Genomic DNA, 11,058 nt, shown 5'->3' on the forward strand with positions numbered 1-11,058 from the left:
TAGTGGGGGCGTAGGCATTAAACAGAGTGTAAGTGACATTGTCAATGAGTACATCTAACAAGATAAATCGGCCATCCGGATCTATACATTTTCTGACTACGGAGTACTGTAAATTGTTGCTAAATAAAATAGCTACACCCCTAGTTTTATTGGTGAAAGAAGCAGAAATGCACTCTCCAAGCCAGGGGGCCCTGAGCAATGGCTGTGAACCCTCCACCCAGTGGGTCTCTTGTAAAAAGACTATATATGTGGGGACATACGCTGTAAATGTGAGACAACTTTCCGACGTTTAACTGGGTGGTTTAGGCCCTCTACATTCCATGATATGATGTTGAATGAGAGAAGAGGGACATCTCTCCTAGAGGACGTAGATGAGGGAGTTTGGTCAGTTATGCTAACCAACTCCTGTAGGCGGGATCATATGGTGGGATATATATGGTAAGGGAAGCCCCCCTTCGTCCCAGTGAGCAAAGGGGGGGAATCCCATAGAGGGAATAGGCCTGGGGTCAGAGCGGGCAGAAAACACAAACAACATATAAACTATTATATAGAACATTAGTGACAGATCCTAAACAGACCCAACGGTCACCTAACCAACGGATATTTGGACTATTCACACATCATAGCCAGCAGTAATTGAATGTAAAATAGAGCAAAACAATGGTGTTTACAACATATCAGGTATTGACATGGAAAGGGGGAAAAGAAGAAATCTCCCTTCCCACCCCTCCCCCTGATTTCAGAGAGAAGAAGAGAAAACCCCCATGAGGGAGGTGGGGCAAGCCTCAGGTATCAGGAATGGAGAAGTGGGCCTTTGCCTCCTCCAAAGCGTCAAAAAAGAGTGGTTTCCCATCCACAAACACCCGCAGCCGTGCCGGGTAGAGCAGGGAGAATTTGATGTTAGAGTCAATCAGGTGCTTGCAGACAGGTGTGAATTCCTTGCGTTTGGCCACCACCAAAGCGGAAAAGTCTTGAAAGATAAGTAAACGTTCACCATTGTAAGCAAGGTTAGCAGTTTTGCGGTAGTGTTCCAGGACTCTGATTTTATCTGCGTAATTAAGAATTCTCATTATGACAGGACGTGGTCGCCCCCCACGATTCGGTCGTTCTGGACCGATGCGGTGCGCCCGCTATATAGCAAGTGGGATTCCCTTCAGATCAAGGGCTAGTTGCTCCGGGAGACAGGTAGACAGGAGGTGTACGAGCTCATGGCCCTTCAGGGACTCTGGAATGCCCACCACTCTCAGGTTGTTTCGACAGCTCCTGTTTTCCAGGTCGTCAATTTTCTCCTGGAGTCCCGCGATATCCCGAGATTGGGAGTCGACAGTTCGCTGAGCTACAGTGAGATCATCTTCTATGGACGAAACCCTCTGCTCAACCGTGTCCAGACGCTGGGCGTGGTGGGTCAACTGAGTGAGAGTGGAATCGATAGCCTCCTTAAGCCCAGACAGTTTTTCATCTAGCAGGGGGCCAAGGACCGCAGCTATATCAGTGGGTTTCATCTTAGATTTTTTGGGTTTGGTAGTGGATTTACGTTTTTTCTTTGAGACAGATTTGGTAGAGGACCGATCCGAGTCGGTAGAATGCCCACACGTGGTAGCCTCAGAAGGTTCTAAAGCTGGGTCCACAGAGGACATTGAAATGGGTACCAGGAACCTTTTCATAAACAGAAGTCTCACTGCTGTGCTGGTAGTAGATAAGGAATGCAGGCGGTAGTATGAAGGCTATTTGTGTGAAGCTAAGATATCACATTTTGCATGCCGATTATCACATCATTAGACAGAGTGAAGCATAGTGGTATCAGGCCCGTTGGGGTCTGAGAAGTGAAGTCAGATTACATTGCAATGTAACAGAAAGCCATAGTTCATGTGTGAGATAGTATTCAAATCACAAGAGTGCAGAAGTTGAATACAGATAAGTGCAGGGCACAATATGTGCATGTACACAGCAGTACTCCTCAGGAAAGGGAGACAGGTGGTTTAGACAGGCCGTGTACAACGAGGGGGGGCAGCCATGAAGTGGTGTGGCAGGGAGTCTACGAGGTGTGGGGAAGGGGTCCGTTCCCAGATAGAGTGTAGTAAGCACAGATAGAGTATACCAGCATCCAGATGTATCTGGTAGTATTAGGACACTGGTAATAACAGGCACAGGGTGTCTTGGTCAGATGAATGTGGAGGCAGCAGCACAGGCAAGGTGTGAACCCAGTCCCCACTGGCCTCAGCCTGTATGCTCAGCACCTGCAGAAATCAAGGCCCTGGTGTCATTTGGGTGATAGGCCACAATTGTCCTGTGTAATATGGGGTCTCACTGGTGCTTACTGGGTGCCTCCTCGGAAGCATAGGACATAGGAGAGGAGTATTGGGGCACAGGGCTGTCTAGGCAGGGTCAGCTGCGGGGGTGTGCAGGGCCTATTGTGTGGGTACCTGTAGCCACGGCCCGACCGGCGGTGGCAGCGCGTTCCGGGTAGGGGACAGGGCAGCAGGGGGGAGAGTCCACCGCCACTTGCACCCCAGAGAGATTGCTGGGCTGGGCGGGCGTCCAATCGCGGGTGTGCGCCGCCCCTGGCGCGGCAGAAATCGAGGTCCCGGCTTCGTTTGGCGGGCTAGGCCTCAGTCCGCAGGAGGATAATCCAGCACTCTCCGGCTCCGTAGCCCGTGCCGCCCGGGTCCCGTCAGCGGCGGCTCTTCAAACGGGGGTGCAGTGTGGTGGTTAGTCGCGGCGAAAATCGAGGTCCCGGCTCCGTTCGGCGAGCTAGGCCGCAACCCGCAGGAGGGTTATTAAGCCCTCCCCGGCTCCGCAGCCTGCGTCGCTTGGGTCCCGGCAGCGATGACTCTCCAGCCGGAGGGCAGCGGGGTCCGGCGGCGTGGATTAAGGGTAGGATTCGGGCAGGTGAGGCAGGAGCTTAGGAAGGGTGCTGCCGATCGGTATGGCCGCCAAGCCACGCCCCCAGTGCGCCATTGTTCTATAGCCCCAAGTGTCAGTGTGCCATTGTTCTATAACCCCTAGTGTCAGTGTGCCATTGTTCTATAACCCCTAGTGTCAGTGTGCCATTGTTCTATAGTTACTAGTGTCAGTGCGCCATTGTTCTATAAACCCTAGTGTCAGTGTGCCATTGTTCTATAACCCCAAGTGTCAGTGTGCCAGTGTTCTAAAGCCCCTAGTGTCAGTGCGCCATTGTTCTATAACCCCAAGTGTCAGTGCGCCATTGTTCTATAACCCCAAGTGTCAGTGCGCCATTGTTCTATAACCCCAAGTGTCAGTGCGCCAATGTTCTATAGCCCCAACTGTCAGTGCGCCATTGTTCTATAGCCCCAAGTGTCAGTGCGCCATTGTTCTATAGCCCCAACTGTCAGTGCGCCATTGTTCTATAGCCCCAAGTGTCAGTGCGCCATTGTTCTATAGCCCCAAGTGTCAGTGCACCATTGTTCTATAACCCCTAGTGTCAGTGTGCCATTGTTCTATAACCCCTAGTGTCAGTGTGCCATTGTTCTATAGCCCCCTAGTGTCAGTGTGCCATTGTTCTATAACCCCTAGTGTCAGTGTGCCATTGTTCTATAACCCCAAGTGTCAGTGTGCCATTGCTCTACAGCCCCAAGTGTCAGTGCGCCATTGTTCTATAGCCCCAAGTGTCAGTGCGCCATTGTTCTATAACCCCAAGTGTCAGTGTGCCATTGTTCTATAACCCCAAGTGTCAGTGCGCCATTGTTCTATAGCCCCAAGTGTCAGTGTGCCATTGTTGTATAACCCCAAAACATCTCTTTTAGAAAACGGATGCAAAATTATAAGGCGTTCAGTTCACTAAACTTTCACTCACTGAACCTGCCCCATATAGACCTTTGTACGGGGCAAAGATCCAGACTCGCTCTCAGGCTGCTGGTATCTGGTGTAAGAATGTGGCCACGTCTGGCTGGCGGACATCCACGGGGGCTCAGCATTACACTGGTATGAGAACTGAGCTGCTAATTGTTTTCCGTAGGTGTACAGGCAAATGCTGAGAAATGTTTGTCCAGGATGTGGGATACGTCTCTTCCTGGAGCTCAGTGATTGTGCACTTTGCTGGTTACGGTGACAGCACAGAGCGCGATCTGTCTGCTATGGAGAGATCACATGATGCACAAACCACAAAGGACATTTCTGTGGTATCGGAACATTGCTTCTCCCTCTATTTATCTTCGCAGCCTACAGCCAATGTGCCGGGCTCATACATGAAGAATGCAACCGCCGCCCACCGCGAGGAATACATAATGAGAATCCGCCATTTATTTGTTTAATGTTCCCAGATTCTACAAAGAAACAACAAAAATATAGAATAAATAAATATAAAATAATAAAATTACACAAAAGCCCGACCTACAGGCAAATACACCATGGTGGTCTGACACAGGTAAAGCTTGGACCTTGTCCTTGCTTGTTGCTAGGGGTTGCATGCTGGCTGCAAGGGGTTTCTTGCACGTTGCCCAGCGCTTACCATGCTCAATACCAGGGGTTACATTCTTGTTGCCAGGGGCTTACCACGCTCATTGCCAGGGGTTACACATTCTCATTGCAAGGGGTTGCATTCCTGTTGCCAGGGGTTACAGTCTCATTGTCAGGGGTTTCATGCTCATTGCCAAGGGTTACATTCTAGTTGTCAGGGGTTACAGGCTCATTGCCCCGGGTTACATTCTTGTTGCCAGGGGTTTCTTGCTTGTTGCCAGGGGGTTACATGCTCATTCCCAGGGGTTACATTCTTGTTTACAGGAGTTTCTTGCTTGTTGCCAGGGGGTTACATGCTCATTTCCAGGGGTTACATTCTTGTTGCCAGAAGTTTCTTGCTTGTTGCAAGGGGGTTACATGCTCATTCCCAGGGGTTACATTCTTGTTGCCAGGGGTTTCTTGCTTGTTGCCAGGGGGTTACATGCTCATTTCCAGGGGTTACATTCTTGTTGCCAAGGGTTTCTTGCTTGTTGTCAGGGGTTTGATGCTTGCAGATGTGCAAGCCTTCCCAGAATCTGGCACTTCTGATAACACTGTACACGCTGCGCTCCCCTTACTGACCAGTAGGACCCAGGCAGGGCCGGCCAGACCGCATGGAATCTGCAGGGACCCTGTGCCTGTGCCTGGGCACTGATCTACTGATCTAAGCTGATCTACTTTGCAGTAATTATCCCTTCCATGTTTCCAAGGAAAGAAATCCTGAAAACATGTCCTGTGGCTTGAAGATGAGAACCGCTGTCCTAGGATACACACTAGTTGTTCATTTTGAATATATAGCAGAAACCTGAATGATTACTTTCAACAATCCAGATTTTCATTTGTTCGCTGGTGCCCCCTGCACCTACAACATGGGCACCTGTCATCTCATGGGGGAGGATGTGGGCAGAGAGCTGGCATGTTACGTTACAGTCAGTTATCAAGTATTGATGAATTATTATAGGTATATGATGCACACAGTTTATCTGCATAGACAGAGGGAATTGGTTTGAAATCCCGGCGGTCGGAATCCCGGAGGTCAAAATCCCGACGCCGGAATCCCGACCGCCGAAATCCCGACAAGGGGGGACGTTGATCGCCCCCCCCCCCCCTCTTGTGGGCTCGCTCGGCACACTAATTTATTCTTCCTCTATGGGTGGGACAAAGTGCCGGGATTCCGACCGCCGGGATTTCAACTGCATCCCAAGCTGGTTATTGTCACCTCGGTATTCAGAGCCAGGAGAGGACTCTGTAAGGTTCACCTGTTACCTGGAGCCTGCACAGTATAACCTCCTGCAGCCCTTGCTTCCTCTGTACTGCTGCTCTATGGGCCTAATTCAGGTTGCCTCACCTACAGTATTACCTCCTGCAGCCCTTCCTTCCTCAGTACGTCTGCTCTATGGGACTAATTCAGGTTGGCTCACCTACAGTATAATCTCCTGCAGCCCTTTCTTCCTTTGTACTGCTGCTCTATGGGCATAATTCAGGTTGGTTCACCTACAGTATAACCTCCTGCAGCCCTTTCTTCCTCTGTACATATCCCCGGCTGCACTATGGGCCTAATTCAGGTTGGCTCACCTACACTATAACCTCCTGCCGCTATTCCTTCCTCTGTACTGCTGCTCTATGGGCCTAATTCAGGTTGGCTCACCTACACTATAACCTCCTGCCGCTATTCCTTCCTCTGTACTGCTGCTATATGGGCCTAATTCAGGTCAGCTCACCATCAGTATAACCTCCTGCAGCCGGCAGAGTTCTCACGCCCTTGCCTCCTCTGTACATATCCTCGGTGGCTGCTCTATGGGCCTAATTCAGGTTGGCTTACCTACAGTATAACCTCCTGCAGCCAGCAGAGTTCTCACCCTCGCTTCCTCTGTACATATCCCCGGCTGCTGCTCTATGGGCCTAATTCAGGTTGGCTTAACCACAGTATAACCTCCTGCAACCGGCAGAGTTCTCACGCCCTCGCTTTCTCTGTACATATCCTCGGCTGCTGCTCTATTGGCCTAATTCAGGTTGGCTTAACCACAGTATAACCTCCTGCAGCCAGCAGAGTTCTCACGCCCTTGCCTCCTCTGTACATATCCTCGGCTGCTGCTCTATGGGCCTAATTCAGGTTGGTTTAACCGCAGTATAACCTCCTGCAACCGGCAGAGTTCTCACGCCCTTGCCTCCTCTGTACATATCCCCGGCTGCTGCTCTATGGGCCTAATTCAGGTTGGCTTAACCACAGTATAACCTCCTGCTGCCGGCAGAGTTCTCACTCCCTTGCTTCCTCTGTACATATCCCCGGCTGCTGCTCTATGGGCCTAATTCAGGTTGGCTTACCTACACTATAACCTCCTGCCGCTATTCCTTCCTCTGTACTGCTGCTTTATGGGACTAATTCAGGTTGGCTCACCTACACTATAACCTCCTGCCGCTATTCCTTCCTCTGTACTGCTGCTTTATGGGACTAATTCAGGTTGGCTCACCTACACTATAACCTCCTGCCGCTATTCCTTCCTCTGTACTGCTGCTCTATGGGACTAATTCTGGTTGGCTCACCAACATTATAATCTGCAGCACTTTCTTCCTCTGTACTGCTGCTATATGGGCCTAATTCAGGTCAGCTCACCATCAGTATAACCTCCTGCAGCCGGCAGAGTTCTCACGCCCTTGCCTCCTCTGTACATATCCTCGGTGGCTGCTCTATGGGCCTAATTCAGGTTGGCTTACCTACAGTATAACCTCCAGCAGCCAGCAGAGTTCTCACCCTCGCTTCCTCTGTACATATCCCCGGCTGCTGCTCTATGGGCCTAATTCAGGTTGGCTTAACCACAGTATAACCTCCTGCAACCGGCAGAGTTCTCACGCCCTCGCTTCCTCTGTACATATCCTCGGCTGCTGCTCTATTGGCCTAATTCAGGTTGGCTTAACCACAGTATAACCTCCTGCAGCCAGCAGAGTTCTCACGCCCTTGCCTCCTCTGTACATATCCTCGGCTGCTGCTCTATGGGCCTAATTCAGGTTGACTTAACCGCAGTATAACCTCCTGCAACCGGCAGAGTTCTCACGCCCTCGCTTCCTCTGTACATATCCCCGGCTGCTGCTCTATGGGCCTAATTCAGGTTGGCTTATCTACAGTATAACCTCCTGCAGCCCTTCCTTCCTCTGTACTGCTGCTCTATGGGCCTAATTCAGGTTGCCTCACCTACAGTATAACCTCCTGCAGCCCTTCCTTCCTCAGTACGTCTGCTCTATGGGACTAATTCAGGTTGGCTCTCACCTACAGTATAATCTCCTGCAGCCCTTCCTTCCTTTGTACTGCTGCTCTATGGGCATAATTCAGGTTGGCTCACCTACAGTATAACCTCCTGCAGCCCTTCCTTCCTCTGTACATATCCCCGGCTGCACTATGGGCCTAATTCAGGTTGGCTCACCTACAGTATAACCTCCTGCCGCTATTCCTTCCTCTGTACTGCTGCTCTATGGGCCTAATTCAGGTTGGCTCACCTACACTATAACCTCCTGCCGCTATTCCTTCCTCTGTACTGCTGCTTTATGGGACTAATTCAGGTTGGCTCACCTACACTATAACCTCCTGCCGCTATTCCTTCCTCTGTACTGCTGCTCTATGGGACTAATTCTGGTTGGCTCACCTACATTATAATCTGCAGCACTTTCTTCCTCTGTACTGCTGCTATATGGGCCTAATTCAGGTCAGCTCACCATCAGTATAACCTCCTGCAGCTGGCAGAGTTCTCACGCCCTTGCCTCCTCTGTACATATCCTTGGTGGCTGCTCTATGGGACTAATTCAGGTTGGCTTACCTACAGTATAACCTCCTGCAGCCAGCAGAGTTCTCACCCTCGCTTCCTCTGTACATATCCCCGGCTGCTGCTCTATGGGCCTAATTCAGGATGGCTTAACCACAGTATAACCTCCTGCAACCGGCAGAGTTCTCACGCCCTCGCTTCCTCTGTACATATCCTCGGCTGCTGCTCTATTGGCCTAATTCAGGTTGGCTTAACCACAGTATAACCTCCTGCAGCCAGCAGAGTTCTCACGCCCTTGCCTCCTCTGTACATATCCTCGGCTGCTGCTCTATGGGCCTAATTCAGGTTGGCTTACCTACAGTATAACCTCCTGCTGCCGGCAGAGTTCTCACGCCCTTGCCTCCTCTGTACATATCCCCGGCTGCTGCTCTATGGGCCTAATTCAGGTTGGCTTAACCACAGTATAACCTCCTGCTGCCGGCAGAGTTCTCACTCCCTCGCTTCCTCTGTACATATCCCCGGCTGCTGCTCTATGGGCCTAATTCAGGTTGGCTTACCTACAGTATAACCTCCTGCAGCCAGCAGAGTTCTCACGCCCTTACTTCCTCTGTACATATCCCCGGCTGCTCTATGGGCCTAATTCAGGTTGGCTCACCTACAGTATAACCTCCTGCAGCCGGCAGAGTTCTCACACCCTTGCCTCCTCTGTACATATCCCCGGCTGCTGCTCTATGGGCCTAATTCAGGTTGGCTCAACTACAGTATAACCTCCTGCAGCCAGCAGAGTTCTCACGCCCTTGCTTCCTCTGTACATATCCCCGACGGCTGCTCTATGGGCCTAATTCAGGTTGGCTCACATACAGTATAACCTCCTGCAGCCAGCAGAGTTCTCACGCCCTTGCCTCCTCTGTACATATCCTCGGCTGCTGCTATATGGGCGTAATTCAGGTTGGCTTACCTACAGTATAACCTCCTGCAGCCAGCAGAGTTCTCACACCCTCGCTTCCTCTGTACATATCCTCGGCTGCTCTATGGGCCTAATTCAGGTTGGCTTACCTACAGTATAACCTCCTGCAGCCGGCAGAGTTCCCACGCCCTCGCTTCCTCTGTAGATATCCCCGGCTGCTGCTCTATGGGCCTAATTCATTGGAATGAGTCCAAATGTGTCCGCTTCCGAGTGAAGCAGCATCAGGCCCTGCTATGTGCAGACAGGTATGAGAAATGCTGCAGATCAGCCGTTTCCAAACTTTTTCCCAAGAGTATCAGAGGTTTCTCACGGCGTCCCCTAGGCAGGGTTGCCTACCTTTAGGCTGCCCTTTCCGGGAGTGGGCAGACAGTTTTTTGAGGCAGGGGGCCGGGGCAGCTGATGGGGTAGGAAAGGAGTGGGGCGTGCTAGAAAGGTTTGACGCATTTTGGTATGTCGACATAGGCAAAGGTTAACACAAGCAAAAGTTGACACAGGTCAAATTTTTTAAATGTTTTTTAGGTGTCCGTTCATACATTTGAGCACATGGGGTAAATTTACTAAGATGGGCGTTCTATTAAAGATGGGCTGTTGTCCATAGCAACCTCAGTACACTTACCGTTCCTAAGTATAGTCCAGGTGGGTGAAGGATGAAAAAGTTTTTTAAATCGTAAAAAGCTCATGGCGACTTTTTCAGATGTCGATCACTGACATGACAACTGTTTTGCTTATGTCAATCATTTATCTATGTCAACCATTTTGTGTCGACCTATCATCAACAGAACAGTTTGGAGACCACTGCTGTAGAATATATTATTGTGCAGGTAAATATGATATGTTTCACTCACGATGTGTCTGTTACATGTATGTTATTACTTATGTCAGGCATGTCCAAACTGTGCGATAGTTTTAGCATTTCCTAGAAGCAAAACTGTGGCAAGGCATGATGGGACTTGTAGTTTCATAACAGCTGGAGGGCCACAGTTTGGACATGCCTGCCTTATGTGTTTCCTATTATCTGTGCTGCGAGCAATATCACAGGGTAATAATACCATGCTTGTATAATTATACGGTATGGGCCTGATTCTGGTTCACTTGCAAAAGCAAATTCTCTCTCTAATGAACTAAACCATGCTGCACTGCAGATGGGGCAGATGTCACAGGTGCAGAGAGTTAGATTAGGGTGTTATTTTGTTTCTGTGCAGGGTAAATACTGGGTGCTTTATTTTTACACTGCAATTTAGATTTCATCTCTAACGCTCTCGCTGCACATGTGACAGCTGCCCCACCTGCAGTGCAGCATGTTTTGTCCATCAGAGAGAAATTGCTTTTGCAAGTGAACCAGAATCAGGCCCTATATCTGCAGAGCCCTTTCTCAGTTAATATCACCTGCAGTACAAGCAGCTAGGTATGCACTGGCAGATCTATCCCATGCATTCATGAATCATACAGGTGCGGCTGGCTTTCACCTGTGTAATGTGATTTTTTGCCTTCCACAGATTTGCTCCTGGATAGAAGAAAATATAAAAAAACAACAGAACTATTCTATCAACGTTGCAGTTGGTGCAGTGTTCAGTCTGGGCCCAGTTACTAAACATGACCGGAGTCCATAGTACATGTGTAATAAGGACGGGAAATCAGTCACCGGCTGATAAATAAATATATGAAATTGTTAGGCAAGTGTGTAGTGTAGATTTAGCATTGTTGCACCACTGTATTAGGGCTGATTCTGAGTGGTTGTAGTTTTAGGCCACCACAGAAGCCAGATTTGCTGTCTTATGCTAATGCGAGAATCCGTAGGGCCAATGGGTGTGGTATATGGTCCCGACATTCGGGATCCCGACAGTGATTATCCCGACGTCGGGATCTCGACTGGCCGGACTC

At 50.0% G+C, this 11,058-nt stretch overlaps 1 long non-coding RNA gene across 1 annotated transcript; it reads left to right on the forward strand.

Moving 5' to 3' along the window:
• Nucleotides 1–3,852: 3,852 nt before the first annotated feature.
• LOC146045772 (uncharacterized) lies at nt 3,853–10,846 on the forward strand. The gene is made up of 2 exons (XR_014465595.1): nt 3,853–3,942; nt 10,674–10,846. It is a non-coding gene; the product is annotated as an uncharacterized LOC146045772 (long non-coding RNA).
• Nucleotides 10,847–11,058: the final 212 nt, after the last annotated feature.

Source organism: Crinia signifera, chromosome 11, assembly GCF_055691185.1.
Source record: "Crinia signifera chromosome 11, ASM5569118v1, whole genome shotgun sequence".
NCBI classification, from domain to species: Eukaryota; Metazoa; Chordata; class Amphibia; order Anura; family Myobatrachidae; genus Crinia; species Crinia signifera.